The 17,038-nt window shown below is 52.4% G+C and overlaps 1 protein-coding gene across 2 annotated transcripts in view; it reads right to left on the reverse strand.

The window, feature by feature from the left end:
• The window catches only part of NOS1 (nitric oxide synthase 1), a 72,686-nt gene extending 69,092 nt beyond the window's left edge, over positions 1–3,594 (reverse strand). For both annotated transcript variants that reach the window (XM_026088375.1, XM_026088374.1), the window contains exon 1: positions 2,341–3,594. The gene's annotated coding sequence lies outside the window, so the exon portion shown is untranslated. The remainder of the gene's footprint in view (positions 1–2,340) is intronic.
• Positions 3,595–17,038: the final 13,444 nt, after the last annotated feature.

A 17,038-nucleotide genomic window follows, 5' to 3' on the forward strand; every position in this document is an offset into this window, starting at 1 on the left:
TGCCTTTAAAGCCTGGGGGACACAGCCGACAGACCTCTCTTCTGCAAACATCCCCCGTGCCTGCGATGTGCTGCCGGCTCCACCAGCTCACAAGCTCGAGGACACGTTTGGGGGAAAGTGCTTTCCTTCTGGGATTTTTTGCTCCTCCCTCCCTGCTGCCAGGCACCGTGAAAGGAGAAGTCTTGAGCTACGAGGTAGGACACAGCCGGGCAAACGTAGGGTCTTCCAGCACAAACACCGCATTTCAGCTCCGCGCTTAAACCGGCCTCCCTTCCCACAAAGCTCGCAGAGACGTGCGCAAATCCCACCGAAGTCAAACACGTGTCTTAAATATCACTGCACTGGGGGCTTTGTTTCTGAACGTGTCCCTGAAAAGATTCTTCAAGAGCATATTTCAAAGGCATAAAGAGGGATGTAAAGGGTGATCTCTCTCTCTCACATGCGCAGGCACATGGAAATACACACGCACACACGCAGAATCTAATAAAAAGATATTAGTCAAAGAGTACTTGGCTTCTGGCATTAAACTAGCTCAAGCTTCATACAGACACCAAAGAAATGAAATTATGGGAGCTCACAAACAAGAAATTCCAGGGGGATGAATTAATGTTTCATCGCTACTACAGTGCAGAGAAGTACCTGCCTGTCTTCCCTTGCCTTTCTTTCTCTGGCACTTCAAAATGTGAAACTCCTATCTTTACAAGTCATAGTATCATGTTTCCTCCAGCAAAAGTCCTACCACCTTTCCATCAAAATTTAAATTATTTTCATTATCATTTTAAGGACACATTGGAGGTCTAACAAACATATCCAAGTTCAAGGACTTCTTTTACATTCAAGGTCTAATTTAAAAASATAAAAACCTTAAGACCTTGCTTCCCATGCTGAAAGTGGCTCAAGTTACTTCTGGGTTGTTCGGTTACAATCTCCGTTTTTAAATGCAAGTGCTTTAGCCATCCATGAATAGCTGCAAGTTAGGGGCCAGATTTTCAGCAGGGGCAAAGTTATACGGCTCCACTGAAATCAGCTGAATCGAGATCATTAAAGCTAGGTAAAAACAGCCCATTCTCAATATTTTGTACCATCTAAATCTTTACTTCAAGCCCATTCACTTTTGGTAGAATCAGGCCCCTAAATGCTACCTTTTAACCTTTGGATCAATTACCGGCGTATTTATAACCTGGAAAATTACTTTTGTGTCAACCTTAAATAGTGTATTTAGAGGTTTTTCTATTAAGTTAGGCATTTCAGAGGACTACAGGTTAAAGACTGTTTCTGAAAGACAAAAATCCCTGCTCTTAAACTAGCAGTTATCGCACGAGGACCTCCGGGGTGGGTGGTGGCAAACACAGGAAAGGGGCCCTGCGTCAGAGAGCGCCCTGGGTAAACAGGCGCAGGGAGGGGACAGCAGAGCTTCAAACCAGCTGCCGAGCCTGATAAGCCAGAACTGCAAAGCATTTCTTGCAAAAAAAACCACAGAGTAGCCCAAAAGCAGAGGAACAGCTGCTGGTGAGCTTTTAAATATCTAAAAAAAAAAAAAAAAATCCCACTACCGGAAAAAAGCAACAAGAAAAACGCCCGAAAAGGGGTAGCGAGAAAGGACCGGGGGGAGCACGCCGATGCGGCTGGCACGCTTCGGTCACACACCTCTGAATCAGCRTCGTCTGGCCACGTCCAAACAGCGCCGGAGAATCTCTCCCGGACCAAACGTGTGAGTCAGCAGCTCCCCAAAACAGGAGGAAAATAATAACTCTCGAGACAGCGCTGTGTTTTTTTCTCCGCTTTTTCACCAGCCGAACAAAAGAAAGCCTGCGCTCAGCCTTCCCAGCAACTGGTGCAAAGTTTGCAGAAGCTATGCCAGGAATTAGATTTATTTCTGGAATGATTTTAATGGGATATTGAAATGCCRCTGTAAATTAAAGGTATTAAACAGCTTCTCCCAGTTAAACCACAATGAAGTTAAGCCCCATTTGCTGGAGAGGAGCCGGAGGCTGACCGTGGCGAAACTGCGGGATTGCGGCATTTCATTTACACTCAAGACGATTCATTTTCCTTGCCACCCAAATCCCACTTTAAGAACAGGGGCTGGGAGAAAAGGTGYTGTTTTAAAAAGCGAGGCCAGGTCCTGCGAGCCCTTAGCAAACCCCTTTGCTTGGTGCAGCAAAGACCCTCCGGCCGGGGTGGGAAGGCTCAGCAGCCCAATGCAAAGCACGACCAGCAGGATTTGACGTGCCAGGCCCTGATTTCTCTCTTTTTTTTTTTTCTTTTTTTTCTTTTTTAAAGCAATTTACAGCTCTTTGGCTAGCTACAGGCTCCGCTCGACCTCAGTGATTCACCTACCTACAGGCAGTTCAGGTCCTGCCGCGGGAAAGTCTCCGCAGGGCTGAATCCCGGCTGTCACGCGGCACCGCCAGGCTCGGGGCTCCTTGCGACCCACGAGGCAGCGCTGACCCCCCCGATTAGGGAGGCAGAAAGGGGCTTCGCAGCCCTGCGAGGTCACCTGCGAAGGCGCTTCGTTAGCAGTGGAGACGAGCTCCGCGAGCGGGGGGGTGCCGAGGGGTGACGTCAGGTCTCATAAGGTGCAAGTGTTGACGGAAACTTTTCCTGCTGCCGAAAGCGCCGCGGCGGTTTCCTTGCGAGCTCGCTGGCGCTGAACGCGCTTTCGCCCGAACCGTAGCCCTCCCCTGCTCAGCCTGCCGCTCGTTTAAGCAGCCGGAGACCTCTTCTCATGAAACTCTCAAAAACGGCGTATTTTTGAGCTTTCAACCTCTCCATCGGATTTGGTTGAAAGCGGCCAGATTCTTAGAGCGGGGCTGATGGATACACAAGAGTACAGAGAGATAAACCCTGTTTGCTTAAGAAAACAGGCTACAAATACGCCCAAAAATAACGCCAGCCCCCCAGACCTCCCAGTGTGTTGGTACTGGGAGAGAAGGGGCATTAAAAGCCTTGGGGATTTCCACTTTTGCTTCATCCGATATCCTCCAGCGACTTACTCCGGCAAGGGTAACATTGCCGTCCAGGAAAGACACCAGGCTGCTTCAGGGGGCTAAAACGTGTTTCCCTCTCTCATTTGCTGGAGATCCCTGTAAAGTTACTTTTGCAGCCCGGGCAATAGTTCGATCCTAAGCAAGAACAGGTTTCTTGATGGTCAAACACAGACCTTACTAAGCGAGAAATTAGAAATACCACTGGGGTGGGAGTTCAACACTGCGGTGGGCTGGCGCTTGAGCAGCCCCCGGGGTCCTGCCTTGGCCCCCCGTCCGCCCTGTGCCGACTCGAGGCTTATTTGAGATCAGAAATGATCTCCGGTGTAGATTACCGAAATCCCTGCCGGCGGGAGCACCCGTGTGCCCGCAGGCACGCGCGCGGGGATTAGCGTGGTGGGGGCTGCTGCGGAGCAGGACGCAGTTGCGCTGCCAAAGCTGTTTAAAGAGAGCCGGCGCAGGACGGGCTGCTGCCGAGCTCGATCCTGCTTCAGCCCTTTGCTTTGGCTTCCCTGACCTCTCTCCGAGCAGGATAAGGTGGCTGAACCGAGCTTGCCCTGGAGCGGGCAAGCCGAAATCCCTTCCGGCACAAACCGCTCGCTCTTTATTTCAAGCACGCGACGGCCCCGTCCTGCCAGGCCTGGGCACCGCTCCCGGCACCGGCTCCCCCTCTCCCAGCGGAGTTGTGGGAGTCAAGGCTCAGAGCCCACCCCAGGGCACCCTCCCCTGCTGGGGAAACGCTGGAGGGGCCCCGACGGCTTTTATCGCCAGGCTCCTACGTTCCCTGCTGTATCTTAGGAGGCTTCATCTCTCACGAGAACGCTCCGTTGAGTCCATATTAAACTGATTGCTGTGGCATTAATATCTGACCTATGTTTCTGTCTGCTGCCAGTGGTAGTTGTTCGGGGGCTCTAACAAGCTCGCAGATATCTTGCCTTTCCGTAATGCCTCAAGCAGAGCTGATTGGTGCTCTGTCTGCCAGCCCGGGGTCACCGCTGTCAAGGTCCACTGCTCTGCATCCCTCCAGCCCCATCCTCGGTGTAAAGCTGCCATTGCTTCAGTCCCTCGTGGGCTCCTTCAACAGCACTTGCAGCAGGATGGAGCCCCTTCATGGTCAGCCCACATGCAGAAGCCCATCGGCAGCAGAGCTTGGGACGCTGCTGCCCTTCTTCTAGACTTCATTGCAATGTCCTCGGCCACGGCTGTCACCTGTGGCCTATCAGGCGTGATGAATCTGCACGCACATCTTTTCTCCCCCGTGAATACGGCTAGAGAAGAGCCTAGGCAGGAGAACAAAGTCACATGTGCTTTGTCACACAGCCGGCTACATGGGACAGACTCAGCCCAGCAGCAGCCCTCTCCCTCCCGGCAATGTTTTCTGCCCGGTGAGGCTGGTATCTGATGGTTGTGGGCCATCAGAGAAGAAAGGTACTTGGGAGATGCCAGCAGAGCTGGCATCCAACAGAGATTCAGATTTTTTTTATTATTTATTTTTAGCAATATTATTTTCTTCCCCTCATTTGAAGTTTTTGCAGTGAGAGCAAGACCAGAGCAGCTGATGGCCTGGAAATAGTTTCTGAGCCAGGAGCTGGAAGCACACGTTCGCACAGCCCGAGGGAGCGCCTTTGGGCTATAAACATAGTAAACAGGAAAAACAGCACAACAAACAACAAGGCTGCCTTGGTCCTGCGAAGTGCCAGATAGCAGACAGCTGTCTCGCCAATCCCTGTTTAATAAGCAGGGAAACCGAGGTGCAGAAGGGGCAAGCGGCTCACTCCAGGCCAGCCAACGAGTTTGCAACACCTCGGAGACCAACTCTGCCTGCCTGCATCTCGCACATGCTCTGGCAAACCGGTTGCAGAGAGACGGAGGTGCTTTCCCATAGAGGAGAGGAAAAAAAATCATCCTGTGCCATTTGTCTCAATGCACATTAGGACGGGTAGAAGAAATAGAGGACAGCGCTTGCTGGAGACCATGGGCACTGCCGCAGTGCTGCCCCACATCCCCAGTGGGCAGCAGAGGCTTCTCCGCGGTCACCCTGGGACAGGCCCTCCCCTCGCACTGGGGTCCCGGGAAGCACAAGGTGGAGACACGACCTCGGCTCAGGGCCATCCCTGCTCAGGGAAGGCTCATTCCCAGGCTGGCTCTGGTCGCTGCACCGCGATGCTCACGGACATCTGCATCTTGCCCTGGTGCCTCCCTGCCAGGGCAAGGTCTTTGGTCACAGGGAAAGGCTGCCTTCAGTCAAAAAAATAATGAAGATGAGGTAAAATGGGCTCAAAGGGACTGGGAGAAAATTGTTTCTCCCTCCAGTGCTTCTATTTTCTCCTCTGTGAAATGGGAAATACGCCACAAGGGCCATTCCCTGACATTGGGAGCTGGAGTGGTAACCAGATGTTTCCAGCCCAGCTGCTGCCAGAGGAGAGGAGCTCACACTGCAACACAGCTGCAGAATCAGGCCCTCTTACACATTTAAAAGCAAGTCACATTTTAAAAGACAAAGGATCGAGGAGCCTTTCTTTTTCCTTACCTGCCTGGTGGGATTAGGGGCAGGGCCCAGGGTTTCCACCACAAGGTTAAAGTAACATCACTAATCTTTGAGCAAGGGAGCACTGGAAAACACTCACACCAAAGCGCTGGAGAAGCTCAGCCCAGGGCTTAGCTGGCCAAAAAGCTTCTGTTCACTATTTGGACAGAAAGAAATTAGAGAGTCAGAGAAGACTCAAAGAAAGAGAAGAAAAACTTCAAGCAAAATCAGTGAGAAGCAGCTGTGGATCAAAAAAAAAAAAAGAAAAGAAAAAAGAAAAGAGCTGCAGTAATACACCAGGTCACAGCAGACAAACCTCTCCTTGCTCCTCAGGTCACACTAAGAGCCCACAGCCCCAGCGTGCTCCCCACCAGAAAAACCACCCAGGAGCAGACAGCTGGACCAGCCCTCTCCCTGTGGGAGGCTGTCTCCTTATCCAAAGGCAAAATGAGGCCAATCTGGGTAGTCTGGGAACACCTGCAAGCAAGTGGCTGGAGGAGGAGGGGAGGGAAGCGTCGTTGCAGAGGCTGTGCTTGCACCCGGCGCACAAACGGTGGCCGGGAGCCAGGCTCCCAGCGCAGCATCTGCACAGCACGGCCCCACGCGTGGGCACGTCCCCTGTGCCGTGCAGACCAGCTCCTGCCGCCGGTGCCCACCCACCCTCCAGGTCCGCGCCAGTGCGTGAGCCCGGGGAGGACGCAGTGAAACCCTGGGGCTTGATCGGCTTTAACACCTGCCACCGGGTCAGGAGATGGGCTCCCTCCAGCAGGGAAAGTGGGACCTCGGGCTGTTGAGACCCAATCCTTGATCCTAGCAGGAGCCCGTGGGGTTTCAGTGCCCGAGCAGAACCTGTTTATGGGTTTTGTTATTCATGCACACTGCAATAAATGCTTTTTGCCCTTCCATCCTCCAAAGCTGAGATACTTCTCTCATTACTTACACTTCAGCAAGACACAGGGGCCTCCCTGGATTCCCCTGGCACTATCACGGTCAGGCTGCAGCTCCGCAACCAGAAATCCCACTTTGTCTAAGAGCAGAAGACACTCCGATGCTTTCCGGAGCCCTTTGCTAAGTGGAGCCATTTGCATCAGAAACGCCTTATGTTATGGACTTCCACGGGGCATGTTCTTCCACGGGGAGGCACAAGGAGGAGTTAGAAGGAGCAGCCCCCACTGGGCTGGGTCCTTGCCCTCTGCCGGCTCGGATGAGTGGCCAGCACCATCTGTTTCGGAGGAAAGGCTCGCCGGGCAGAGCAAGGCACAGATGGTACAACGCCAGCAGCGGAGAGTGTTTAAGTTAATGACAGTCTCCATCAAGGCTTTTCACTTCAGTGGAGACCGAGCTATTTCTTCACCTTTCAACCATGCAAATAAAGCAGCCTCCTAACCCCTCCGTCCACAATCTCACCGGGGCTGCAGGGAGAGGGCATCACCACCCTCCATCCCGGTGGGGCGAGAGGCCAAAGGCTGCTCCAGGAAGGGCCCCGCTCCTCGCTCGGGCACAGCAGCCAGCTGTTCTCGCACGAGCTGCCCTGGGAGCAGTCTGCTCCCCAGCTGTGACCCCGGGTGTGAGGTCCTCAGCGGACCAGCTAGACACCTTCGCTTCATGGGCAATAAACTGATGTGTGGAAAGACTGTAGGGCAAACTCATCTCATCTCTGACTTCACTGCAGCCGAAGCAATGGCACCGCAGAGGCGTGGGCAGCCCGCTACCGAACCAGGACCGCAGATGTGCTGATCTACACCAGCCTGCAGCAACCTTTCCCCTTCAGAAAGAGGCAACATGTGGGCTTCTGCCCTCAAATACATCCCAAAGGTCTCGCGGGGAAGAGAATGAGTCTTCTTGCTTTTCCCCTTGAGTGACACCTATGTCAGAGCAAAACATATTTTGGACGTTGCTCAGTGCAATTCAGCTTGTCTGCAAAGAAATCACTGTCTTTCTAGGGTATGTTTTATGCTCACTAGCTCCACAGCCTCTTTCCTTTTCCCTCTCCAGCTTCCTGCTGGTTCGTAAAGAAGTCTGTCTCACCTTCTCTGAATTTTGGAGTGATATTACGATGTCAGATATGTGTTTTTCTTGCTCTCAGGGTCCTATCAACCCCCTGCAGAGGAGCACAGGGCAACCTATTGCCCTTATGGCTGTACTCATGGGGTGCAGAAGTGAGCTGCAATAAACAGGCTCATCCGAGAGCTCTTCAAATCTTTGATACAATCAAGATTGACAGAGCCTGAGACAGGCTTCCCCCCCCTCCCCTTTTTATTTCTCTCTTTAAAAAAAAAAMCAAACTTTTATTCCCAGTGGCCAAGAACATTTAGTCTGGCCGGGAAAAGGAAATCACATTACAGAATTACGGTTCATTTAGCAGGTCCCACTGGAAGCCCTGCAATAACCACTGGCTTCCTAACAGGATTAGCCAGTGTCTGAACCTCCCRAACTCACTGCAGTCGTCTCCACTCCCCACAACAGGCTCGAGGACCCCAGAAAACCCCAAGCAGCTGCAGAATCCCAAAATGCAGGTGGACATGAAGAAAAGAGATTCAGGGGACCCACACAAGGGACTTCCTCTGTMTGGTTGGGGGTACTATTACCAGAGGTTTCAGCAGACATTAGCCCAGGGGCGCCTCTCTGCCTGGCTCCAATTACAAATCCCACTTTGTTTTGCTCTTCTGTCTTGGTCTATTCCAGCCTAATGGCTCATTCTCACTCAATGGAGTGTGCTGTGTCCCATGAGGGGTCTCGGGATATAAACCTCAAAAACACAAACAAGACATTGSAGTAAAGCAAGTTCTGCTGCAGCATTAAATAGGACATACTGTCTGCTGCACCCAAACTCTTCATCGCATGCTAGCAGCAGCTCTCATGGTGCTAAGGTGCTACCAAACCATCCATGTAAGTTGGTTGAGACTCTTCCTGACTGAAGTCTTTGATTCGACTGAACATGGAGGTTTCCAGTCTGCATCGCATTACAAGGCTACCCGTTTACTGGGACCAGCTCTCTACTCATTAAGTGGCTAGGAGGGTTCAGAAAAAAATGATTAAGAGGAGGAGCAGGCCAGGAAAGAAGCCAAGTTRTATGGGGCCAATGGAACAGCCAAGATCATTGTTTAGATCTGTTTTTTCTTCGGCAGTGCTGAAATCTCATCGCTTCTCCCACCTCTCTCCCACCCAATAAAAAGGAAGAGGTGGTGAAAGGACAATAAATTAGATGCACAGGGCAAATGGAAACATCTCTACTATTTCACAGGGGCTGAACAGCTGCCTCTCACCACAAACCAGCTCCCAGCATTTCATTAATGCAATGGTTTATACACGGAGAGAAAACAAATGCTGTCCCCACCCGAAGCAGGCGAGATGGCAGGCTGACGACGGCAAAGCCAGCTTTTCCAACACAGCGAGCATGTTTCCAACATAACTTGCTGCGTGCTTGGCACAGCAGCCCAACCCAAGGGAGGGAGACAGCAGCAGGAATAGTTCTGCATAAAAGAACTGATTAAGACGACATGAACTGTCTCAGTGGCATCTCTATAAGTGTTCACCTGCACCTCTGAAAGAAAGTGAAGACTGCAAAATCCCAACATAATTTGCCTTTCTGCCTTCCTGTGCAGCCCGGAGAGCCAGCACAGCCCCACGGGCCCTGTGCCTTGCACCAGCTCCATGCAAAGCGTTTGCGTGGCAGGGTTGAAGGCAGTCACACAGTGAGCTGCTGAGCAGCAACATAAGGAGGGATAAGCTTGTGCTCGAGAGACACTGCTGCAGAAGTCAGCCAGGCTTCTCAGGGACACAGTTACACGCTTTCAGACTCAGGCAGAGTGGAGAAAGCTGTTTTCTGCAGAGGTTATAACCATGCAGTGATGTCCGCAGGCAATGGAAGAGCTTTCTGGGGTTAAGTGGGCATAAGTAAGTGACAGGAACCAGTCCTTGCCTTCCACCAGCTTCTTGCTTTATTTTAGTCGAAGCAAGTTTGCCCAGACTGTGTTCCAGCCTCTACCTTACCCCATTAGCCCCACATCTGCACGGGGCGGGGGGGGGCGGGGGGTGGTGTTCGTTGTTCCTGAGTCTCCTGAGTCACACTGACCACCATAGTGGAAGAGCACTGCAGACATACAGATCCAGCCAAGGTCACAGGCCCAGGTCTGCTGCGGTCCCTCCCCAGCGAGCACTGGGAATGGGCACTCCTGGAAAATGTTGGAGCCCACCCTCATTCAGCCCCAGTCGCCCTCTGGAGATGCCCCTCTCCTCATTGACAGCACAAGGAGCCAAAAGCATCAGCTCCAAACTTCAGTGCTCAGAGCAAGCTGGGAAGGAAAGGCCAGGTAGGGTTGTTTTTTCAGCAGAGCGCTACATCCCTGTCCCTGTAGCTCCCACGCTGTTATAACTCTGCAAGCAGATCTCTTTCCTTCATTAGCAAGACTTTTGGCTGCAGGTGAAGGGACTCCAGGGCCTTCACACAGCTACTAATGAAGCTGTGTGGGCAGGGGTTAAGTGGTGTGGGTCAGACCAGCGCTCGACAGAAGCAGACAAGGGTTTGGGCTCAGTGACCTGATGAAAAGCACAGAGAGCGAGGAACGCTCTGAGGAAGGTAGCAGGGAACTCATGGGTTTTGCATCACCGGCCACAGAGACAAGGTGCTGAGTGAAGATAGAAGTGGTGGGAAGAGAGGAGGGAGGGATGGTGCAGAACCGAGAGTAGGAAAAGTTTTGCTCCTGCACACACTGTATAATTCAGTTTGCAGGATCTCACTGAAGCCAAGAATTGAGTAAGAGGCCCAAAGGGACAAGGCGTTTATATGGCTAATGAGAATACATGGCCTGTAATCATCCCCGCTGATGAGAGAGCCTAAGGAGGGTTGTAAACCCCCACTCTTGGCCTTCAACCAATCTCTAATTATTGAGAATATGAGGGGATCCTCACTGGGGGAGGKGGATGACAAATGATCTCCTCTTTGGGCTGTGAGCATCTATGCTGTTCTCACAGYGCCCAGCCCTGGCTTGCAGACAGCAATGGCCCTTGCAAGCCTGGGTCTGCACCTGGGCAGTTTGCATGTGCTGAGTACCGGAAAGGTGGTGCAAAGGGTGCGCAGAGACTGCCTGCACCCTTCGACAGCTCTAGGGCAAGTTTGGTCTTCGTCCCTCAGTGCACAGATTGCAGTCGTGYCAGTCACCGTGGCCTTTGGAAGTGCTTTTCCCTTTTTGGCTGCAGCCTGAGTTTGAACAGATGTGCAAGTGCTCTGGCTTCCTCCGGCCCTTCTGCTGGGACCCCCTGAGCAACATTGCCCTTCCCACCATTGCTCCCTAACACAGCTACGCRGGACAGAAACATAGCTTTGAAGCTGGATGTGAACAAACATGCCCTTTTAATGTGCCRCRCACAGCCTCCAAGAGCATTGAYTGCACCAGAGGCGTGATATGGGACWTGACCTAGGAAACCGGGATGGCAGYGAGTCTTGGAGATAGATACAMTCAGAAAGAATAAAGAAGAGGGAGTAATATTCCTTTGCATTTATCCCTGGTGTCATGACATCTGTTACTGCCACAGAAGTGACTTCACCAGCTTTACATTTTTCAAGATGATAGCATTTGGAGATGGGTTAAAGGCCAAGAAACTGTGCCTATAAGGAAAGTGCCAGGAACCGAACAGGCTTTGTTTGTGTGCAGAAGATGAAAAAAATGCTAATATATACATCTTTCATGTGCACTATAGTTCAAATGAGTAWGAATTTGGGGAAGTCCTATGATTTGTTTTTGAGCAAAGCAAGGAGAGCTATTGCAGCAAACCTCAGCCACAGAATCCATAAATCACAGTTAGAGGAAGCTATCACCAGTGTCTTGGTCTGTGACTACGGGCAAAATATGTCACTGATGAGTGCCTCAGTTTTCCTATCTTTCAGGTGTAATAGTCCTCCACAATGGCTCCAAAAAGGCACTGCCCATGGCGAGAGACACTGGGGCGCCCTTCATCTTCTTTCATACCTCTAGAGTTTCAGTTCCTTTCCTCCTGAGCTGAAAGTAATGTTGGCTTTTTCGAAGCCACTTTTGCTCCTTGCAGAACAACCATGAAGAAAAGAGCAGCGCTTAGTCCTGGAACTACTTTACAGGCACAAGGAACAGACTGGGCACGAGGAGACAGMCTTTCTCATGTTCTTGTCTGGTACACGTTATTGTATTTTAGATTAGCAAATGGGTCCAGGTGATGTACAGGTAGCAGGGGGGTCCTAGAAGACCTGCCCTCCTCCTGTTGCACGGAGCAGTGGGATCCTGCTCCACATCATGTGCATGTGGCTCTACACCTTCCCCTCTTGTCTTCCTGCATTTAGATCCAGACCATCTACTCTATACACCTGCGGATACACAACGGCCCAAATCAGTTGCAGAGCTTCCCCCCCACCCTCTTTTATATTTTCCCTCTCTTCTTGTTTGTTTGTTTGTTTGTTTGTTTTGCCATCCAAGCAGCATCAGAAGCAGCAGGGTCTGGCAGCCAAAACTTCCCTAGGGAAGAAGTTCTTGCATCCAGCAGCCAAGTCAGGAGACTCTGGAAAGTTGCTCTGAGCCTGTCTCATCTCACTACTTGACATATCATTGCTGTCCATTTCACTTCCCAAGGAAATCTGATTTGTTCCAAAGTTTATAGTTTCAGTGACCTAATCCCAGCATAGTTGTTCCTGTTTCCCTTTAATTTACTGCCACAGCTCGTATTAATTGATGTATTGCAGAGGGCTTGAGCCAAGCTAATTGTTTAAAAAAAAAAAAAAGAACAAAAARGGAGATGTGAGGTCTCTTAGTGGATTGCAAAGGTATTTGAATGGGGAAATGGCAGCCACCAGAAAGCAGTAATAGCTCTGAACAGAAGCAACTGCCCAGAGAGGTGGAGGCTCTCCAGGCTGCACCTTGAGACATGCCATCACGCTAACTACAAACAGAAATACCTTCCCTGGGATGACCCCGGGGAGAAAGACGAAGTGGGGGAAAGGAAGGCTGTACCGTCATCTTTCCTCCTCTGCTTTCATTCCTGTGACTCTGTCCTTTCCCGAGGCCAGCAGGGATGAACAGGGCACTCCTGAGTGATCTCAGAAGCAAAAAGGAATCACACGGGGTGGGCAGATGGGGATGGACTGCCCAGGAGGAATAGCGGGACAGTGCCTGAGTGGGCAGGGATGGAGCTAGGAAAACCACAGCTCAGTTGGAGCTGGAAGTAGCAGGGGATGTGAGGGCCAGCRAGGGCTGCTCTAAGTACATGGGCAGCAAGATGAAGGGAAACGGGGCCATGCTGCTCAGTGGGACAGAGCTCCTCATGGCCAATGACACGGAAGAGGCTGAGGTACTCAGTGCTCTTTTTGCCTTGGTTTTCACTGGACTGTCCTCAGGCTCTCCAGGTCCCTGTGCCTAGTGGCACAGTCTGGGGAGTGAGGCATTACCCGCAGYAGAGGAAGATGTAGTTAGGGACCGTTTTCATCAGTTAGACATTCAAGTCCCCCGTATGAGATGGGATGCATCAAAGGGTGCTGAGGGAGCCAGGTGATGTCACTGTGACGCCACTCTCTATCCCTGGAAGATCGTGGGGATCAGGGGAGTCTCCTGAAGGAGGATCAAGGGAACTACAAGCTGGTCAGCCTGCCCACAGTCCCCAGGAAGGTGATGGAGCAAATCCTCCTGGAAGCCATTTCCACCCGCATGATGGATAAGAAGGTCATTGGGAACAACCTGGTGAACAACAAGTTGAGCCAACATTCAGCTTGGCCAACACCAACTGCTTACTTGTCTATATTAGCAAAAGCATAGCCAGCAAGGCAGTGGAAGGGATTCTTCCCCTCTATTCAGCACTTGCAAGACTGCATCTAGTGAACTGTGTCCAGTTGTGGGCTTCACAGGACAAGACAAACATGGACACACTAGAGCGAGTCCAGTGGATGCCACCAAGATGGTCAGGGGTTGGAGTGCACAATGCACAAGGAAGGGCTGCAGGAGCTGGGTTCCTTCAGCCTAAAGAAGAGAAGGGGAAGAAGAGACCTAATTGCTGTCTATAACTACCTAGATGGAARTTGAAGAGAAGACAGAGACAGTCTCTTTTCAGAGGTGACAAGGGAAAGGACGAGAGGCAGCAGCACAAGTTGGAAGAAGGGAAATTCTGACTCAATATAAGGAAAAAAAATGCTCCCCATGAAGATGGTCAAACACAGGAAAAGGGCTGAGGGACATCATGGGATTTACATTCCTGGAGATACACAAAACTCAACCGGTAACAGGCCTGAGCAATCTTCTCTAAGTGGCCCTTCTTTGACCAAGGAGGGCTTGTGCTGCAAGTGGACGAGGAAAGATCCCAGGCAGAGCACAGAGCTTGCCTGCATAAACTAGTTTTCTAGAGACTTCTCATTTAGTTTTGCTGTTTGTTTTTGAGCAGACACCAACAGAGAAATAGGTGGAGGAGGAGAAGGAGAACAGGCTTCACCTCAGACAGCAGACAGCTCCGGCCAGCTGGACCACGCAACATTTCTGGTACCTAATGTGCAATGCAATGCTCTGGGGCATAAAGCAGACATGYTTCTGGGAGGGAGCTGAGGCATCAAGAGCTAAGTAAGATCCCACGGGAGTGCACAGCAAAGCAAGGAAGGAAGCCCAGGTCTCCTCCACATTTCCACGATGCACAAACCGTTTGCTAGTCCTTCCTTCCGCCCAGGGTCCCTKCTGTACTTCCTGAATCTCCCCGTGGGGAAAGACAAGGCCAGAAGCAAACTACCAGCAGCAGGTCAAACTGAGACCTTTCTGGGGAGCACTGCAGCCTGGGACACTGGGGAGCAGAGGCAGCGYGTGGCCGCTGGTGGAGGGTGTTTCAGAGATGGGGACACAGGGAGGGGTGCAAAGCCCCAGGCTCGTAGTAGGACCTCTGCAGGGCAGCTTTTCATGAAGCAAGGTGGCCCGCGCGAGGTCTCTGCACCCCCTCGTTGCACACGCACCCCCCTTCGTGTGCATGCACACACAGCCTGGCTCAGGCTCGTCATGCCATGCCGGTGCAAGAGCTGGCGAGTCCAAGCTATGCAGCCCATAAAATCTCACCAACACAATTCTTGGATGGCCCCAAGCTCCGACTCCTTCAACAGGCTGCGGCACAGACCTCCCTGCCGGCACAGCGAGCTTTCTGCACACCTGCTTTCCAAAAAAGCGGAGGCTATTTCCTCTCAGCCAGAGGTTTGGGGGCTTCTCTGCAGCCGCACAGTGCGCTGGCAGCCCGGGGAGCGGAGACGAGTTCCCATGGATCCCTGAGGCTCCCTGAACCATGCCACCTTCCTGTTAAAGATTTCCGGAAAAGAAACTTGTTCCTTGTTGTTTTTGAGACAAACCAAAGCCCCCGCTTTATGTAAATCAGCACAGACTTTCAGCATGGCTCTGACTGAGAGGTTGATTTATTCGGGAGCAACACAGGGAGTTTCCAGATTAACACTAATTGCTCTTCCAAATTACTTAATAGTTTAAATTGCAGTCCTCTCTTTGGAAATCATCTCAGACAGTTCAATAAAAAAAAAGTATCATCGAAGAGACAACTGCAAATTGATAAAGTCTTTGAGACCAGGCTAATATCAATGCTGTCTGGCAAATTTATTCATCTGAAACAACAAGAAAAGGATAAACACTCTTCTCTCCATCAGCGAGGAAGACACTGCTTGCTACCGAGTTGCTCAATCTCTTCTGTTAGAGACACCCTTACTATTTGGAGAGAGCCGCGACGCTGTTGAAACAAGCCGGCTGTAATGACTGAGAACAAATAGCACCAGCCTTTTCCTCGGAGAGAAAAGACTAAATTAAAAAAAAAAAATACTGTGAACACCTGCACCAGTTAAAACAGCAACTTGACCTTTGCTGGGAAGTCAGGAGAGCCAGCAGGGAGATGCCGGGCAAGCTCCCGGCCGGGCGGCGGGTGCTCTTCTCCCAGGGGCCGGGAGAGGGGCCGCTGCCGGGGGCCGGCCGAGGTCACGGGCGCTCTGCGCTGACGGCGGTCTGGGCGCTCGGTCGTGGCGTAGCCGGGCTGGCCGCGCTCACCGCCGCAGCGCTCCCGCAGGGCTTGAATTGTCACCCAGGAGGGAAGGGGAAAACTTGTTTCATTTTGGCCACTTCCCAATTTCCCACCCCCTCCGGGGGCACAAGATGCAATGTCGCTCGCAGGGAAGAGCGAGGGAAGGAGGAGGGGAAGAGCGAGCAGGGCCCGGGTTAAAAGGCACGCAAGGGAAAGCCGGCGGCACGCGTGCGGGGCACAGAGGGCCCTTGGGGGTCCTGGGGGCATCTGTTGTGCCGAATGTGGCGCGGATGCAGTACGGACACGAGCACGCAGCGGTCCCACTCCCGCAGCCTCCGGGAGCTGCAACGATTTGCAAACCGGAACAGATATGGGGGAGAGTTTCTCGTTTCCTCTACATTTTTAAACATTTTTTGAGCTTTTGGCCAGAATGTGTTCTGAGAACAGGGTGTTTTCTCACCCTAGCTGATGGGCACCGGGTCAGATGTTCTGACCCTGATGGCCTGTAACACAAATCCACRCGACACCGGGGTGCCGGCAGCCCGGGAGCCACAACACAGGGCTCCGCAGGCACCTGGCAGCGGAGGGACAGGGAGCCCCAGGGCTGGCGGCACGCAGAAAAGCTGCGTTGAGAAGCTCCACGGCAGGTCAGGGAGGGGGCTCACATGCAATCTGCTTTCAAAGAGGAGGCAAAACCATCACCTCCTTCCCCGGCGTGCAGTTAGGAAGCGAGGGGGTTACCGAGAGCAGCTGCCCAACTCGGTGCCAGGAGTCACGGAGATTTGAGAGAAAGCCTGGCTGACGGATGCCATCTGCTCCTGGCACCTTGTGTCACTGCCAGAGACTAAAAGCATGTGAGTGCATGGAAAAACAAAGTGCAACAAGCCCTCCTCCACACCAGGGACGGTTCGAAAGGGGCCAGCAGCGCTCGGAGACCCACGGGGCTGGCTCTGCTGCTTGGACCCCGCACGGTGCCGCTGAGGGCAGCGGGGAGGCAGAGGCCAGGAGCAGACGGGGCATGGCCGGGTGGCACGAGGAGGGAGCGCGCAGTCTGCTCTGACGCGTTGGCCAAGCTGCTGAGCCTTTGCTGTGCTTAAAGGGCGATGAAACGCTGCCCGCATCTCGCCCACGTCCATGACTTCATAGCCTTGGATCTGGCCCCGCTGTCCCCCTCCGAATATTTAGGTGCCCAGAGAGGCTGGGGGAAGCAGAAGGAGGGACAGGGAGGCAGCAGATACCTCCCAAGCCTTTGGGGCAGCCTAGCCTGATTCACATGTTCCTGGGGAGCTGCTTTGGCAGAGAAGTGAGGATGCTCCTCTTTCTGCAGAACAGGCTTGTTCCTTCTTAGTGAAGAGATCCCACTCCTGCAGTGTTTGAAGAAGCCCTTTTCTCCTCCTCCTCCCTCCTTTCCAGCCCCCCGGGGCTCCAGCCTTTCCAGCATCAGCCTTACTTGTGCAGGGGGGATGCTCGGGCCACCCAGCAGCCTGTTTCTGCTGGGCGAGGATGGCTCCAGCCCGCTGCA

The sequence above is a fragment of the Apteryx rowi genome, unplaced genomic scaffold (genome assembly GCF_003343035.1).
Source record: "Apteryx rowi isolate R43461 unplaced genomic scaffold, aptRow1 scaffold_768, whole genome shotgun sequence".
Taxonomy (NCBI): Eukaryota; Metazoa; Chordata; class Aves; order Apterygiformes; family Apterygidae; genus Apteryx; species Apteryx rowi.